The sequence below is a fragment of the Coptis chinensis genome, chromosome 4 (assembly GCF_015680905.1).
Source record: "Coptis chinensis isolate HL-2020 chromosome 4, ASM1568090v1, whole genome shotgun sequence".
In the NCBI taxonomy this organism is placed as follows: Eukaryota; Viridiplantae; Streptophyta; class Magnoliopsida; order Ranunculales; family Ranunculaceae; genus Coptis; species Coptis chinensis.
This window is the reverse complement of record NC_141459.1, coordinates 104,261,070-104,279,419: the sequence shown is the minus strand read 5'-3', so window position 1 is coordinate 104,279,419 and position 18,350 is coordinate 104,261,070.

The following is an 18,350-nucleotide window of genomic DNA, read 5'->3' as shown; positions in this document are numbered from 1 at the left end:
CAATTTCTAGTTAGCACAACATCCCTTTTATTGCATTTGGGATGATGTTCCAGGATACACTTAGAAGAAAAGTGTCTCGCTAACCCCTTTGATTTTGATTTTGATTTCTTTAGGAAATTTATTTCATAAATCTTAAGTAACTTAAAAAATTATCAAAGACGGCAACGTCAAAAATTTTGTGACCAAAAACTGATTTCTGTAACCTTGCCTTGTTGATTCATCCTTTTTTTTTTCCCTTTGTTTTCTTTCTGGAAAGTTGGAAGAAAAGTGATAAAACGGTAAAACATGAATTCACAAATGGTAGTAAGTTGTTAACAATTCGAAGAACTAGTATAAGCTATTAAGATTGAGGATAAACTTGAGGGTGCACTGCGTTGGCTCCCCCATTACAAGTTTGTTTGAACTTCAATCCTAATTGAAAATATCCACGAAAATAGTAATCAGTCACCAGATGGATAATTTTATAGCCCAAGTCCAAAACTATTATCAATTGAGTCGGAGAATGTAAATTGAAGCCCAACCGCCCAAAGCCCAGCTTCCAATCAAGTTGGAGACTTGCAACTTCAATTTTCATGGCCAGGCAGCTAGGCTCGTGCTTATTAATGTCTATATCCCAGTGCACTCCGATTGATTTTTACATATCAGTACGTATGTAAATGAAGGTACCTATCGCTGTGGTTGGTGCATCTGGTATTCTGGTGAACTAGCATGTGTCCTGTGCTACGCATCAGTTTGCCAAGTTGTAAAGAACTAAAATGATTGTTAAAAAAACTAAAGAGAAACAATTTTTTGTGAATCTTTCACTAAAAAAAGAGAAACAATTTTCTAAAAATGGGGAAGATATACAATTCCTATACATAAATTTTAGCTTTTAAATTAAGAAGACTATCCTACAATTATTGAAGAAGGAGGTGATTCAATTTTAATAGAGATTAGGGAGCCAATTGTAATTAATAAATAAGAGAGATGTAATTTAAATAAACATAGGGAGGTGGTTCTAAAATCTTAAAATTGAGAGATTAGAAATACACTGTTCGGTTGAGAAGTGTGGTTCCTACAAACCCGGCTATAATATAGTGTAGAGATTAGTTATCTGTACGTGGGCCTGGCTGGACTATATTTGTATATACAGGCCCAAAGAACTTACCCGCATTTCTCCCAACTTCTTTTTTCAAGACAGTTATAGGAAGCAAACTGATCACTCACTCTTTCTCTACTCCTTATCTTGTCCAATTTTACATAACTTGCCACTCAATTCACTCATGGATTCTTCTATGACAAACCCTTTTCATCTTCACCTTCATCACCATTGATGGGGAATAAAAAAGATAATGCATAGATCTTCAAAATAGGTAATAAATTTAAGAAGGAAGAAGATTGAATAGAAGAATTGTAGAAGTTGAGGGAGAAAAGTATAATAGGTTTTAGAAATTTGATAATTTGATAATTGATAATTGATCGAATTCTTGAACTAAACTACAATGGCTTCCTTATATAGATAAGCCATATTTGACAACCAAGAAACCTACACTTCTATATCTAACCTACACTAATAAAACTAATTAAACTATAAATAGAAAATACTAAATATTCTAAATTCCTAATAAATAATAATTATAATTTGAAAATAATAATCTTAACACAAAAGAAGGAATTATGGTAAAAAAGTGGGGCTAGTAATCCTACATCATTCTTCCCTTCTTTTGAAAAAGTCGACCTCGAATTTATGATAAGAAAAAAAATAAAAGTAAAAAACATTGTTTTGTCAAAAATAATATTTTCACAATCTTTTCAACGTTTCTTTCGACTTCTTGGGTGAAATTTTCGTAGTCTTTTGTTTGAAGTAAATACATCTCCAAAAGAAGCTTCAAACGAACTTTCAATGAATTTCTTTCGACAACACTTGTTATGATATTTCTCGCGCTTTTTCAAATAACATGTAACTATTGGAGAAGAGAACAACGCAAACGGATCTTCATAAAATGGAAAGATAAAAGTTGGTGTGCACTTCCTTTCTTGAAAAAACTCTATCTTTTGAAAAATCTCATATTTTTGTCTAATTTGTAGACTTCAAAAGTTGGAATCTTCATAAGCAACATAAGAACCAACATCTTCTTAGTTCATAGTTTCAACTTCTTGAAGAGTATAAACTAGTGTTGGTGGAGGTATAATTGGAGTGGTAAGGAAATTTTTCGGTGGGGATATAGGAATGATGGTCTCATGGATTATTGCAGAGGTGCTAGGGTTTGCAAAAGTGGTGGTGGATGATGTGGAAGTAGATTTGGGATTTGTGAAAGTGGTGGTGGATGATGCGGAAGTAGATTTGGGATTTGTGAAAGTGGTGGTGTTAGGGTTTGCAAAAGCTTTAGTGTGAGGGAATGCTTCTTTGAACATATTCATGAGTCTCGTCTCCATAGCTTCAAACTTTGAATCAATGTTCAATTCTAACTTAAGTTTGTTGATAGCGTCTTTGATAGTGTCTACTAGTTCTTTCTTCGTAACATATTCAGCCATTGAGAGAAATTTTTTTGGTGGTTTGCGGAAGTGGTGGTGGTGGTGGATCGCTTTCTAGATCAGAATTTAAAAAGTAGGGCTTTAGATACCAATTGATGCGGAATAAAAAGAGATTTAGAAGAAAAGATGCAGAGATCTTCAAAAGGGGGAATAGATTTAAGGAGGAAGAAAATTGAATAGAAGAATTATAGAACTTGAGGGAGAAAAGTATAATAGATTTTGGAGATTTGATAATTGATAATTGATAATTGAATGTCTCAACTAAACTACAATGACCTCATGTGTACCCTACATCATATTTCCAGTCCAAATTCTACTCGGACCATGGACCAGGTATGGGCCCAGCAGCAGACCGGCCTGATAGTTGTTAAAAATGTTATGGATCATCCAGTTCTTTAATCCGTCAAAGTTTGCAACAAGTCCAGGGCCCATCCGGACTGCCCAAGTTCATGGACTCAATCCGTCTTGATCACTCGGATCCAGTAACCTGATCCGCGGAGGTGAGGAATCCATCCGGCTGGCCCAAGTTCATGGATCCAATCCGTCTGGATGATTCTAATCCAGTAACCCGATCCGCGAAGGTGAGAAATCCATCCGGGTGGCCTAAGTTCATAGATCCAATCCGTCCGGATGATTCTGATCCAGTAACCCGATCCGCAGAGGCGAGAAATCTTAGTGCAATCCGATAAGATCTTGCACAAGGATATGATGAAATATTGGGGAATGATCCTATCTTAGATAGGATCATACTAGGATTCATCATGGAAGTCAATATCCGAGAATCCCTTTCTTGGCCGCCAAGGCAGGAGATTGTTATATATATGGAGGCTTCTGCAGCCTCCAGAACTACGTTTTAAGAGACTTGATCTCGGATTCCTCACTGGGTACGTAAGCAACTAGAACGTTGGTGCAGTCTCTCTTCCTCAAAAATCCCAATCCCCATCTCTTTCGAGCTTTCGGAAGCACCATCACATCAGGAGTGTCAGGTTAACTTTTTGCCCCGACATTCTTTGGCGCCGTCTGTCGGGTTGGTCGGATTTCATTTCAAAGCCCCATATATATTATTTCCCCAAGCTCAATTGCAAAAAGCCCAAAATCCACAAGCCCATTAATTTCCAATATCCAAAACACCCATTATTTAAAAGCCCACACACAGTTCATAAGCCCAAAACCAATTTCCACAAACCCAACATCTACAAGCCCAAAGTTCTGCTGATCTTATACCACCGACATCGACACCTGCACCGGCACCGACGACTCACCGGTCCAGGCGTTTTTACAACCGGTTCAGCAGTTTTCCAGCTTGTCCAAGCGTTTTTCACCTGGTTCAAGACGGTTTCAGCCGGTTTGGGAGTTTTTACAGCCGGTTCACGCGTTTTATAGCTTGTCCAGGTGTTTTTCTTGCTGATTTTGGCTTTTCCCAGCCGGTTCAGTGGTATACAAGCTGGTTCCGGTAATATATAGGCCGGTTTAGGCCTCCTTAAGTCTGGGCCCAACGAGTTTCCTCCGTTTTTAGGCCGGGTCAGCATGCTTTTTCGCCGGTCAACAGTTTTTAGGCCGGATCATCATGGTTTTTCACCGGGTCAGGTCCATTTCAGCTTATTTTGTTCTTTTTTAGACATTATTAGTCTCTTCCATGGCCATATCACTAACTTGGTCACTTATTTTATCCACTAAAGTACTCAAGCTAAGTGTTTTCAAAGAGATCTCCTAAAGATCATATGGTAGAAGTGAAAGACTTTACCTAATTAACATCTAGTGATAACTACATAAAGGAATTAAGTGAAAAATAGAAGCACACTTACATGGTAAGGCTTAGTTCTTCACTTGTCCTCTTATTCTTCTTTATCTTCTTATTTCTTTCTTTCAATCCCCACCCACACAATTGTTATCTCATTCTTTTAACTTATCCACCCACCCATTTATTACCAAATTTTTTTCTTTACCCCACCAACCCCTTTTACTTTTCTCACCTTTTAACTTTAGCCCCTCTTATGATTCTCATCATTTATTGCTTTACACCCACTTTTCTATTTTTAGTTTACCTCTCATGGTAACATTTTTTCACTCTCCTTTATTTTTCTTTTTCACTATTTACCTACGAAAATCATTTCCGTTTATACCCTTCAATTTTTTCGCTTTTGTGTATTTTGACTATTTTCCGCCCGTCTCCATTACACATTCCACTTTCCTTATTATGCCATTTTGGTTTTTTCCATCATTTTTCTTCTTCAACATACCACCTTCATCTTCATTTGCTCCTCTGTTGAAGAGGGGGCAATGTGTGTACCCTATATCATATTTCCAGTCCAAAGTCTACTCGGACCATGGACTAGGTATGGGCCCAGCAGCGGACCAGCCTGATAGTTGTTAAAAATGTTATGGATCATCCGGTTCTTTAATCCGTCAAAGTTTGCAACAGGTCCAGGGCCCATCCGGGCTGCCCAAGTTCATGGATTCAATACGTCCTGATCACTCGGATCTAGTAACCTGATCCGCGGAGGTGAGGAATCCATCCGGCTGGTCCAAGTTCATGGATCCAATCCGTCTGGATGATTCTAATCCAGTAACCCGATCCGCGGAGGTGAGAAATCCATCCGGGTGGCCTAAGTTCATGGATCCAATCCGTCCGGATGATTCTGATCCAGTAACCCGATCCGCAGAGGTGAGAAATCTTAGTGCAATCCGATAAGATATTGTACAAGAATATGATGAAATATTGGGGAATGATCCTATTTTAGATAGGATCATACTAGGATTCATCATGGAAGGCAATCTCCGAGAATCCCTTTCTTGGCCGCCAAGGCAGGAGATTGCTATATATATGGAGGCTTCTGCAGCCTCCAGAACTACGTTTTAAGAGACTTGATCCCGGATTCCTCACTGGGTATGTAGGCAACTAGAACGTTGGTGCAGTCTCTCTTCCTTAAAAATCCCAATCCCCATCTCTTTCGAGCTTTCGGAAGCACCATCACGTTGGGAGTGTCGGGTTAACTTTTTTGCCCCGACAACCTCTTTATATAGATAAGCTATACTTGATTAATAAGGAAATTAGACTTCTAAATCTAACATAGACTTCTAAAGCTAATTAAACTCTAAATATAAAATACTAAATATTCTAAATTCCTAATAAATAATAATTCTAATTTGAAAATAATAATCTTAGCACAAAAGAAGGAATTATGGTAAGAAAGAGGGGCAAGTAATCCTACATTAACCATCCTCAGTTCTCCTTCTCTTCTTCACAAAAATTCAATCATCACTTCCACAACATGAAAACTTTGTCTCCAACTTCCAAGTTTTGTTTACTTAACCAGAAAGTTACTAGTGTTTCAAATTCAAGTTACAGTCTTTGCTATTTATGTAATTCAAATTCATGCATGGCAAGAACAATCAGAATATGTTGATGTTAAGGATGAGGAGAAGATTGTTGGCGAAGGAAGAGCTTCTGTTGATGGTTTTGCGATTTCGAAGCGAATTTTATAGTTCCCCTGTAAATATCTATTCAAGTACTTGAGTGTGTAATTTGATGTTGTTAGATTTCATGGACTATAGATTTTTGTCTTTAATTTAGAAAGTACAGAGAGCGACTCTAAAGGACAAATCGCTCGAAAAAGTAACTCTTAACACCATGTTTTTTTTTAATCACTCACAAGGACCGGTAGATGAAAGGTCAAGTATACTCTTGATGCAAAATAAAAAACGGCTCGGGTAGAAGAAAGGTCAAGTATACCCCTGACCCAGTATATATAGTATGAACAATCATTGTTCATATACAAAACATGCGTGTTCATACCTATTCGAGTATGAACCATCATTGTTCATACCAATTGGAGTATGAACAAATCCGTGTTCATACCTATTTGTGGGTATGAACCATCATTGTTCATACCTCCAATATAAACGTTCATACTATACCTCCACTATAAACATGAGCTATGACCAATGATAGTTCATACCTATTGGAGTATGAACAATGAGTGTTCATAGCTATTTGTGGGTACGAACAATCATTGTTCATACCTCTAAGTAGGTATGAACCATAAATGTTCATACCTCCACTATGAACGTGAGCTATGAACAATGCGTGTTCATACCTATTTGTGGGTATGAACCAGAAATGTTCATACCTCCACTATGAACGTGAGCTATAAGCAATGATTGTTCATACCTCTAAGCAGGTATGAACCATAAATGTTCATACCTCCACTATGAACGTGAGCTATGAACAATCATTGTTCATACCTATTTGTAGGTATGAACAATAAATATTCATACCCCCAAATATGTACATGATCGAGTTACGAACAGAGGATTAAAAATATGAACATGAGTTATGAATAAGCAGAATAAAAACAATAATAAGAGAACACATTAAAAATACCAATAGTTCATTTTCATAACACAAAAAATCATTGTGCACCAAAAAACACCACAAAATATATTGTTTTTTTGCCTTCCTCACATTCATTGACTAAACAATCCTTTTCTATAATTTTCCAGAAACTCGTGATTTTCTTTACTCCAGCTTCTTGGCAAGTCTGACAACAATCTGCATGCAATGTGCTGGCGCATGTTGTGTATTTCTCCTTTAGAGAAATTCATATGACCTTGTTCATACAGAATTTGCATCATTTTACACACATGAAGCCCACAATCAACACAGTCAATTTAGATAATACATAATCAAATCACAATCAATTCTAAATATGACGAATCATTGTATTCATAATTGTTCATACCTATCTTAGGCATGAACAACTAATGTTCATAGCTATCTAAGGCATGAACACTCATTGTTCATACCCAATAGGTATGAACAATCATAGTTCACACATGTAACATAGGAGAATAAATAAATAAATAAATAATTATCTATTGTTTTGCTGCAGACATTTTTGTGAAAGTATTATTCCTTTATTACTGAGAAGTTGGATTTTCAAATCCCCTTTATGACAAGATGGTTTATTGGCTCAACTAGTGCCTTCTTCTGCAAAGAAGTTATTTCTTTATATTTCAACACAAAAAAATTTATGTAATTTAAGTGTTTATTGTCGAACTCACAAATTCTTTTGCAACTTGCAACCCTTTTTTTGTGTGGCTTATGGAGTTGAAGTGAAACCATTTTGCTTGTTGTCCCTCCACCAACTCCAACACAAGAATAGTCCAATGAATGTCCGAATGAATTGGAATGGCTATGAATTTCGAAGAGAAGTCGATGCTCTTCAATATGGTTTCCAATCCTACTTCTTCCAACAATCTCTGTGTCAACAATTGTGTGAAATAATAAGAATGTGACAATAATAATAGATGAAACAATATTTTTTTTGTAATAAAAAATTCACCTTAATGTTTGCAGAGACTAGACAAGTCTCTGCTTTTCCAGTCTTCCTCTGTTGAAGTTCTATCGACCACCAGTCGATGACCTGTTGAATGGATAAATTTTTTTAAAATTTGCATCATATAAAAAGCTCATGACTATGAACAATAATTGTTCATAGTATAGTATGGATGTGAACAATGAGTGTTCATGTTCATAGCTAAAGACTATTATGAACATTCATTGTTTATAATCCAATTGTGGTATGAATATAATTTACTAGGTGATCAATTTCTCTATCAAAGAGAAGATCTTCAACTAGAACACCTTGAACTTATAAAATTCTATTTGACCAAGCAATAGCTCTTCAAAAACCATAAGAAATAACCATTAGTCAAAAAACATATTTACTCAAAATATCATTTTTTGGTATCCTAAACTTACCCACTGTCCACAACTTTGAAGAAAGTGTCAATGAATTTTCGATGGCTTTCTTCCAATCCCACATAGTATGGACACGTCTTCGGGTCAAGCAGAGGACGACTGCTAGTGTCATCAAATCCCTTCTCTTCAGCAAGAGTTTGTTTGCCAGTGTCACATTTTTTTTTTTTTTTTCCTCCCTTCACCAGTGAAATCCTCGCCTATCATCTTAATTTTCCTTCCTCTATTTTCTTTCACTCGCTTTACTAGTGAACAAAGTTTCTCTCCTCCCTCAACTTCCTTCTCCTCATCTTTATCTTTACCTCCAACATCCTTCTCCTCAACTTTATCTTTATCTCCCTCCTTGTCTAGAGGTGACAAGGTAAGACGTAGATCAAATGATGGACCTACTTCAAAGGGTTTTGCGACATACTACCTCTGTTGAACTTCAGCCACGACTTTAGTTATGACTTCATCAGAATGCCCCTGCTGCACTTCAGCCGGGAGGATTACTACTAAAGCTTTAGATTGTAGTGAGTATACTTCAAAAAAGTTTTGTTTTAGAAGTTGAGGTTCATCCTAAATTGTTTAGAGTTTGAGTGAGGGAGATATGAAGAAGAAAGATAGACTCTTGTAGGTTTAGAATGGTTCTAAGCTAAGAAAACTTGAAAGTTTTGATTGTTGTATTGAAAACATAAAGGAAAGATTGATTAAAACATTGAAATGAAAGCAAGCAAATAAGATTGAAGATTGAAACAAAGAAAAGTAAATAACAAGTTGATTGAAACAAAGAAAAGGGAAATAACAAATTGATTGAAAAGGAAATAAAACAACAAGAAAAATAAAAACATAAATTGAAAAACAAGACAAGAAATTAAACAAACCAAATGGTTTGGATCCTAAGACAATAGATGAGTTCTCTCTCCCTCCCTTTTTATTTATATACCCTGATAACTGTAAAATGAATAGTCTAACTAAACTAACTTTCGTGGTTCATTATCAAATCTTCTACTCTCAATGCTAATTGCACTAAATGGAGTATTGAAGTTCGCTCCACTCCTAGTTCCCTAGCATGGATTGTTTTCTAAGTCTAACTAGTCGCTTTTAAGTCAATGAGAGCTTTTACTTAAATATTATACTACACGATACTTAATTAAGATGATTACTAGAAATTAACTACAAATGCTATGGAAATACTATTGTTTGACTCTAGATAAGGAATTAGAGGGGAATTGAATCCACCTCGAATCTAACTTAATGACCTAGCATAGATTGATTGTGGTATCTCGATTCTTACGCTTTTTTCACGGCAAGAATTTCGAAGTCTAATCCCTAGTTTTCATGGCATTTCTACCAAGTACTAACTAGCATGTGAGGTCGCCCACCCATTCTCATGGCGAAACACGACCTTCTAGAGTGGAATAGATTCTACAACGTTTCTATACTAAACAACTAAGTTTTCATCAAGGCTTCATCAACCCCTCTAATGGAGGTTTAGCCTTGAGTCATCAATCTAACATTTACCATTGAATCTAAACTAAACATAATGTGAGAAATTGAGAATTACTTAATTTAGCAATAATGAATCTAATTTAATGGCCGAATGAAACAAGAACAAGAATTGAAATTAGATCTAGAATGGAAATGACAAATTCGAAATTGACAAACTAACTATTTTATTTATCTAATCAATCAAGAACAATGATTCAGAGATTTAATCTAAAACAAGAATTTAAATGGAACTAAAACTTAATTTAATTAATAAAACTAGATCTATAATTCTATATCTTAATTTAGGTCTAACTAGCTACCATTAACAAAGAGCTAAGCTTTTTTTTTTTATACATCCAGATCCAAAATTCGTGCATGGGCTTGGAGCCATGGTTGGGCCAGAGAATCGTGCCCAAAACCCAATTCTTTTCAAACCAAAAAGGCCTCTTCAGCTGCAGTTGGCTTCCACAGACTTTTCGTCCACTTCTGCTCCTCTGATTGGGTCAAGGCTTGACCATTGGAAAGCTCTTTTCCGAGCCGGTCGTTTTGACATAAGGTAGGCCTCAATCCGATGTCTGAGTCCAAAGATATGGCATTCGAAGTTCTACCGACTTTTGCTCCTTATCTCGCTTAATGTGGCACATTTTCTCGCACATAATGGACTTTGAAGCCCCGAAATGCATAAAAACACGTAATCAGATTAACTCTTACTTATTATTCACATAATTGGTCTAACCGTATGATTATTAAGGGTTAAAACTACAGTTTTGGGCTCTTATCAAACCACCCCAAACAAAGATTTTGCTTGTCCTCAAGCAAATATGAGAAATTAGAATAAGTGACCAAAAATGGAGTTCTAACTACTCGCTTTATTTGAGCTGCATTGCATTGACCATATGCAACAAGGCCTTAAACCACTAGGAATTCCCTAGTGGACGAAGTTATAGCCTCGCGGAGAGTTTTCCAAATTGAAGGTACTTACAAACTTCATCTATACTACAACGACTAAGAAATAAAACTATTGTTTTCCCCTTCATGCTCAACTATCTATACATCTCTATAGCAATTACATAAGAATAACAAGAAAAAAACCTAAGTTAATATATGCATAATAATCAATCATCTACAATAAACATATAACAATGAGTAATACTATGAAATGTTTAGTTGTGTTTGTTTTCGAGAACTCTAATAGCGTCCTTAAGTAGGTCCTCACATAAATGTCAAGACAAAACCCTCTCTGATTTTTCCACTCAAGTTTTGCTACTCCAAAGCAGCAAGTGGGCACACTTTACCTTACAATCTCAATGACATCAAGGAAGCCGGGTCGATCAAACACATCCGCCACTTACTATCACACTAACCTATTCCTAATTGAGCTAGAGGTCTTTATTAGGTGTCATGGGATTAGGAGATGGTTTAAGAAGGAAGGAAATGGATATTCTAGAGGACAAGTCCTGAGATAATAGAGTCTTCATATTATGTAACTAGAGAAAACCTTGTTATTTTCTTTTGCTTCTATACTTTGTTTCCATCCTTAGCCATATTTTTCTTTTTCTTTTTCTTTGGCTTTTGACTCCCTTTTATTCTATTTTTTTTTTTTTTTGGAGTTTTTATTTTATTTTTATTTTTTTTCTTTGGATGGAAACTTCTTTTCTTTATTTTCTCAAGCAACTAACAAATTTTTGTTTACACGTGTTTTTTTCTTCTTTTCTTCACTCATTCTATTCTCGGACTTATTCTAAATTGGGTAGGTTGATTTATATTTTTTTTTTTTTTTATTTTGTTTTTGTTTTTGTAACAGTGGTAAAGGAATTGTGGTTTATGGAAGGCTAATGAAAGGGCTCGAGTGGGCTTAATTAGCGGAAAATAATTCATAGGTTTGAATTTCTCGCTATATCGATCCAAAGAGCGGCCTAAATTCTCGCTTTAGGATATGGTTTAGTGATCAAGCAAGTGGACGGTGGATTTTCTATCCGGATTTAACTTCTCCCTTGTGTCATTTCTCACATGTTTTCGCTTCATATAAGGCTTTAGGCTATATTCTCACAGGATTTGTAGAATAAGTACTCTAGCCTAGATTTTAAACTTATCGCTAACAATCATAGATACTCATGTAATAAATTTATAGATAGATGCAAAGATTATTACCTACATATTAACCTAAGTTTCTAACAATTATTCCGATGCAACAGCCTACGGAGACTTCTAGATTGTTAAGAGCATGGAGAAAGAAAACAATACCAATATTCCTAAGTGTATATATATATATATATATATATTTTTTTTATTTATATTTTGAATTTTCAAATTTTAACTAGAAAACAAGTGCACATTATACATATCTCTATCCTAACAGATGTCTTAATTACACGCGGTTTCTATGCCCCCAAACAAAAAGCATGCTTTGTCCTCAAAGCGCTTTTAAATAAAGAGGGTAGGAAAAATACCATTGAAACGCTGGAAATTCGAAAAACATCCGCAAAACAATGTTAGAACGCACTAATATAGGAAATAAAACCGACGCAACACTATAAGAGTTCCACCCATTATGGGGTTAACAGACTTAAATTGCTTGGGACATAAGCGCAGACACTAACTTAACTAAAACTTACCGCACCCCAACATCTACTCGCCATCCTCCTCTTCTATATGAGGTTCTTTTCGCGATCCCCGCCATGCCATAATAACTTGCCACTTTACGCCGCGGTATCATCAACTATTGCTAACCCTCTAGTGTTATTTGGTCCGATGGTGTAAGGAGCAACCAAAATGTGGTTGCATTCGCCATCCCGCCAAGTCATGGCTCGAATGATCTTACCACACGATTGGTAGGTCTCATGATTTCGAACCCTTTTCCAACTGCGGTAATCGCGGTACAGAATACGGGTAGGCAAGCGCCAAGATAAGGCGGCAAACCAAGACAGGCATAAGAAGGTACTTATGCCTCAAGGTATGGGCTCGCTCGAGTAGCAACTAAAACTCGGGAATGTCATACCTACGACGCCCCTCGCCTAAAAAAAGGAAAACGCCACCGGCCGGGTATTATTGGCGTAATAAACCGCCGTTTCTTCTAGAATGTTCATCATGATGAACAACATGGTTGTGCCTACATTCAGTGATAGGCTACTCGTATTATGTGTTATATTGGTCTTGGTCCATGATATTTAAATACCCCTCCCCCATAATACTCATGGAAATAGGCATATTCATATAGGTATGAAGTTATCCGTCATATATCCCCACGCGGTGCATATGTGGTCGTAATGGCAACCCAAAACCAAAGCTATCAAGTGTTTATTGAATTCCATAGTCGCATTCATCAATAGTAAGGGAAAATTTTGTTCTCCTTCTTGGGTACAAAAAAGTAATATTATTATAGAAGAATTCAGTTAGCTTAGGTGAAAAAGAATCGCCATCACTCACCGTAAGATGCCGCCATCCTAATTGCACGATCCGGCCACGGAACGATGCTCCATAGGTATAGGTTCCCATCAAGTCTTCAAAAGATCGCTCAGAATCACTATAGGTGGTGTCATCTCAACACTACTTTGTAGAATAGCTGCGAAAACCTGGAAGAACCTCGTAAAAATCGAAAAATTTCGTGGATTATCGGAGATGCTGGCGCCAGATAGAGCGAAGTCGCGCTTCTTTGGTTTTGAAATTATAGTGTTTTAGCTGGTCGCGCTTTACTGTATGCTGGCGCCGCTGATTTTTTGATTTCAGTTGTTTTGAGCTGGTCGCGCTTCTACGCGCTGGGCGCTTAGTGAATTTTCGATTTACAAAAGTAGGGCGAAGTCGCTGCGCGCTGGCTGGGCCTACCAGAGGTGCAAAAGTGAGTTTCTAAGAAAAACAAGAAAAACTAGAAAAAAAAGGGGATGGAGTGAAAAGTGAAAGATGATTGTGGGGTGTAGTGTGGGTGTGAGTGTAGTATGATGGAAGTTTAAATAGGTTCCGGTTTCCAAAACGAATCGGCAAGTTACCAATTTGTTTTAAGGCAATTTCCCGAAATAGAAAACCGCCAAACCCAAACCGAAACTAACCATAGTTTTGATTTCCTAACAACCCCGGTATCTAAACTCTCCTACATATCCCGCTACCACTATTTTCAACTTTTACTCCAAGACAACCTTAAGAAAAGATGATCAAAATAAATTATATTAAAATACTATGAAATCCAAGCAATCTAAAACAAACAACTTACTACTCAAATCTACCTACTAAAATAAAATTCCACTAACTAAACAATAAAACGATAAGATAACAGACACGACCGATGGTGAACACCTAGGCGCAGGAAGAAGATGGTCCCCGAGATGGAGATCGGTTCTCGGGTGAAGAATGGCTTGAGCCATCCGCCTCAAGGGCGACGACGCCATGCCTCTCGACTCACCGAGATGCACTCATCCACGAAAGTGGCATACGTCAAAGCATCTCTATCCCGAACAAGCTACTGCGGCTTCCATCTCGCCTTGAGTATCGTGATAACCGGGCTTGGTGATTCTTGTGGATAACCTCCAAGTTAAACAATATATCTTGTCGACCCTCTTCGAAAGCATTTCAACTATCGCCCGAAAAGTTCGCTTTGCTTATTTCAATTACAATTTGTCTATGTCTAATGTCTTCACAGATACGATAACCGCGATCGCAAAACCGGGTTTGCAAAGATTATCATTCGCTCTAAATTAGAAGTATGACTATCAAAATTATCCTCAACCAACCATGTCATATCTTCCCCTACATTATCCGACTCAACTTCCTTCTCTGCAGACAACGGCCAAGTCTTTTGAATGCATTCCTTATAAATACTTGGATTAGAAGGCAATTTGATCTTAATAGGAGCAGATCTAGCGACGGCTCTAAATGAGAGCATAATCTTAGTGATCAATACGGGAAGAGGCCAGGCTCTTTCCCACCTCTAATCACATTCAAAATTAAATCAAGGATGCAGAAATTATACTCCTTCGCTTGCAAATTCCAGAGAACGGCATTAATCAAGTCCGATGTCGCCGACTTTGTCTTTCCCGAGGACGTTTTACCAATCCATCGAAGCGAATATTGATTGGTTCTCGTGGTCATCCGCTTAACGAATGAGATATCGATTGTATTCACCCTCTATGACCAGATTTTCATCAAAACAGAACCGCAGATACCGATTCCCCGTTTGGTCGTGATCTAGGTTGGTTACTGTGGGTGATTCCTAATAGCTCACCAACAACCGCCTCGTGAACTTCCTCCGCGCTCCTCGCTATCCTAATGAAAATCCTATTTCCTCCACTTTCGCGTTTCTTATAAAACTGTTCTACCAAATCAAAGTGATAGAAATCCCTCGTCGAATACCACAACCGCTCCAATTTCTCTTAAACATCTCCGCTTCATAAATGGCGCTAAACCGCCGGCTGCAAAACGCAAACGCTTTTCCGCAGAATTCTACGCCGTTAGCGCATTGAAGTTTGAACCGATTTGGGGTTTGTAGATGGTGGTGGATGCGAGTTTGATGAACTCTAACTAAACCAAACAGTGGTGGTTATGGTAGGTAACGACGGTGGGTATGAAAACTTGAATTGGTGGATGGTTTAATGGTGGAAACGGTTGATTGTGTGGAAGATTGGTGTTTCACAAACGGGGCTGGGTGTCCGATTATTGTGGATGTATTCTATTTTTTTATTATATATATATATTTTTTTTTATTTTGGTTGATAGGGTTTGGATTAAAATTTGTGTAAAGCGGCTGGAGAAGAAGAAGATCGCGATTTGGTTTTGAAAGGCGCTGGCGCCACAGTAGGTGAGATGAAGTCGGCCCAAGCCCAATTCGATTGTTTCGACTTTTCGCCGATTTTAGCTAATTTCAAACTAGATTTCCGCCGCTATCGGTCCGATTCTTTCGAATGAGATATGGAAATGATCAGGAGAGAATTTCCAATCCAATGATCCATAAAACACTCGATTCCAACCGGGGTGACGAATAAGATAGTGGAAAACGCCTCGAGTGCGGCATGACGAAGTTATGCTTAACTAATGAACACTAAATTAGATGACGCCAACCCCAATGAACTATACTAATGGACCTAAACAACCCAACTAGAAGGTTCGAATAACCGGATGGAAAGATGACTTCCTGATCCCCAAACAAATTTTAAACACAAAATTTGTTTACAAACGTGGTCGCTTTTAAAGTCGATTCCCCAGACTTGTTGGATTGCTATGTCTATGATTTTTAAGAATCTTAATTTATTTTATTTGTTTATTATAAGGAAGACTAAAAACAATAAATACATAATTCACTTCATAGAGGAACATGACTCAAAAACGAGAAAAAACATGTAAAGTGGAAAACGGAATTATGTGAACTGTGGACTTAGGATCCGATTTATGTACCACACACTCCATAGGGAGGGCCCGGTTACCTGAATGGTGTACTTATCAAGATATGGAAATGAAAGTAAGTACACCAATGACAAGGTCACCCTCATAGATGTGGTCCCCGAAAAGGACTTCCTCCACATCGGGGACAAAAGTTCGCGGAAAATGTTTTAACCGCTGACCATTAACTTGAAAGGTAATCGTTGTCCTTGGGATTTACCAAGGTAATTGCCCCGTAAGGGGTGACTTCAAGAACCAGTAAAAGGACCGCATCAACGGGTTTTAGTTTCCCCGGGAAAATATGTAGACGGAGTTGTAAAGCAAAACCTTTTGTCCGACCACAAACTCTTTACTTAAGATATGCTTATCATGAACACGCTTTCATGTTTTTTATAATCCTTCATGAGATCGTAAGAATCGCCACGGATTTCTTCAAGCTCATTTAATTGTAACTTGCGCTTGACGCCTCATCAATATTGAAGTTAAGGCTTTTATAGCCCACGAGCACGGTGCTCTAATTCAACGGGCAAATGACATGGTTTCCCAAATACAAGTCTAAAGGAGACATACCTATAGGAGTTTTGAAAGCAGTTCTATATGCCCATAAGGCATCCGATAGACGCTTCACCGCCTTTCCTATCGTGGTTTCATCGTTGTTTCTAAAATCTTTTGATTTCCTATTAGAAACTTCTACTTGTCCGCTTAGTTTGTGGATGATAAGGAGTTGCTATTTTGTGTGTAACTCCGCATACTTTTTAACTAGGGATGCAACAACTCAAGGTAAAATGTGTTCCACCATCACTAATGATGGCTTTAGGAATGCCAAACCGATTTAAAATGTATTCTTTAATAAAAATACAACGGTCTTATGGTCATTGCTACGCAAGCTAGGGCCTCTATCCATTTAGACACATAGTCCACGCAACTAGAATATAAATATAACCGGGGAAACAGGGAAAGGGCCCATGAAATCAATACCCCAAACATCAAAAATTTCTACTATTAAGATTGGATTTAATGGCATCATATTACGCCGCGGATTCGCCAAGTTGTTGGGCAACTAATACACGCCTTGCAATGCACTTGGGCATCCTTAAAAAGGGTAGGCCAATAAAATCCACATTGAAGAACTTTAGCGGCTGTTTTCATTCCACTAAAGTGGCCACCACACTCTTTGTCATGGCAGTAACGATAGAACTTCATTATATTCCCATCGGGAATGCAACGAATTTAATAACTGATCCCTAACAATACTTAAAAAGGTAGGGCTCATCCCAATAGTATAACTTGACTCGCCAAAAACTTCTTACGCTCATTTCTTGACCAATTATAAGGCATAACATCAGCCGCTAAATAATTTACATTTATGTCCGCGATACCATGGTGATGAAAAAAATAGCATACGATGCTCATCGTGAAAGAGTCCGTATGGACTCGTAATCACTACTATCGCCATTTGTAAGTCTAGATAAGTGGTCGCAACTACGCTTTCGACCCTCTTTGTCCTTTATTTCTAATGTGAACTCTTGCGGAGAAGAATCCATCGGATTAATCTCTGCTAGCATCCTCTTTGCAAGAAGGTACCTATGGCTGCATGGTCCGTGGTAAACTAAAGTTTTAGAACCAACCAAATAAGGACTAAACTTATCTAAAGCATAAATGACAGCTAAGAATTCTTTTTCAGTAGTTGTGTAATTCCGCTGAGCCGCCGCTTAATGTTTTACTAGCATAATAAATAACAGTGGACTTATTATCTATTTTTGTCCCAAGACAAAGACTAACCGTGATAGTCACTAGCATCACACATGAGTTCGAAAAGGTTTTGACCAATCGAGGTCAGATAATAGGTGCAAGTGGTTAGGGCGGCTTTTAAGGTGTCAAAAGCCCGTTTACAGCTAAAATTAAAATCAAAGATTGCATCCTTCAAAAGCAAGTTAGTTAAAGGCCTAGCTATTTTCGAAAAAATCTTTAATGAACCGCCTATAAAACCCCGCAAGATGGCCTAGAAAGGTTCTAATCTCACCTGACAACCCGGGTTTAGGTAGGTCGCTATCTTATCTAGTTTGGCTTTATCTACTTCGATGCCATCACTAGATACAATATGACCTAATACTATGCCCTTTTGACCATGAAATGACACTTTTCCCAATTTAAAACGAGGCTCTTTTCTTCACACCGCGGTCAAAACCTTTAGACAAAGTTAGACAAACAAATTGCGGAAGGAGTCTCCATAGATAGAAAA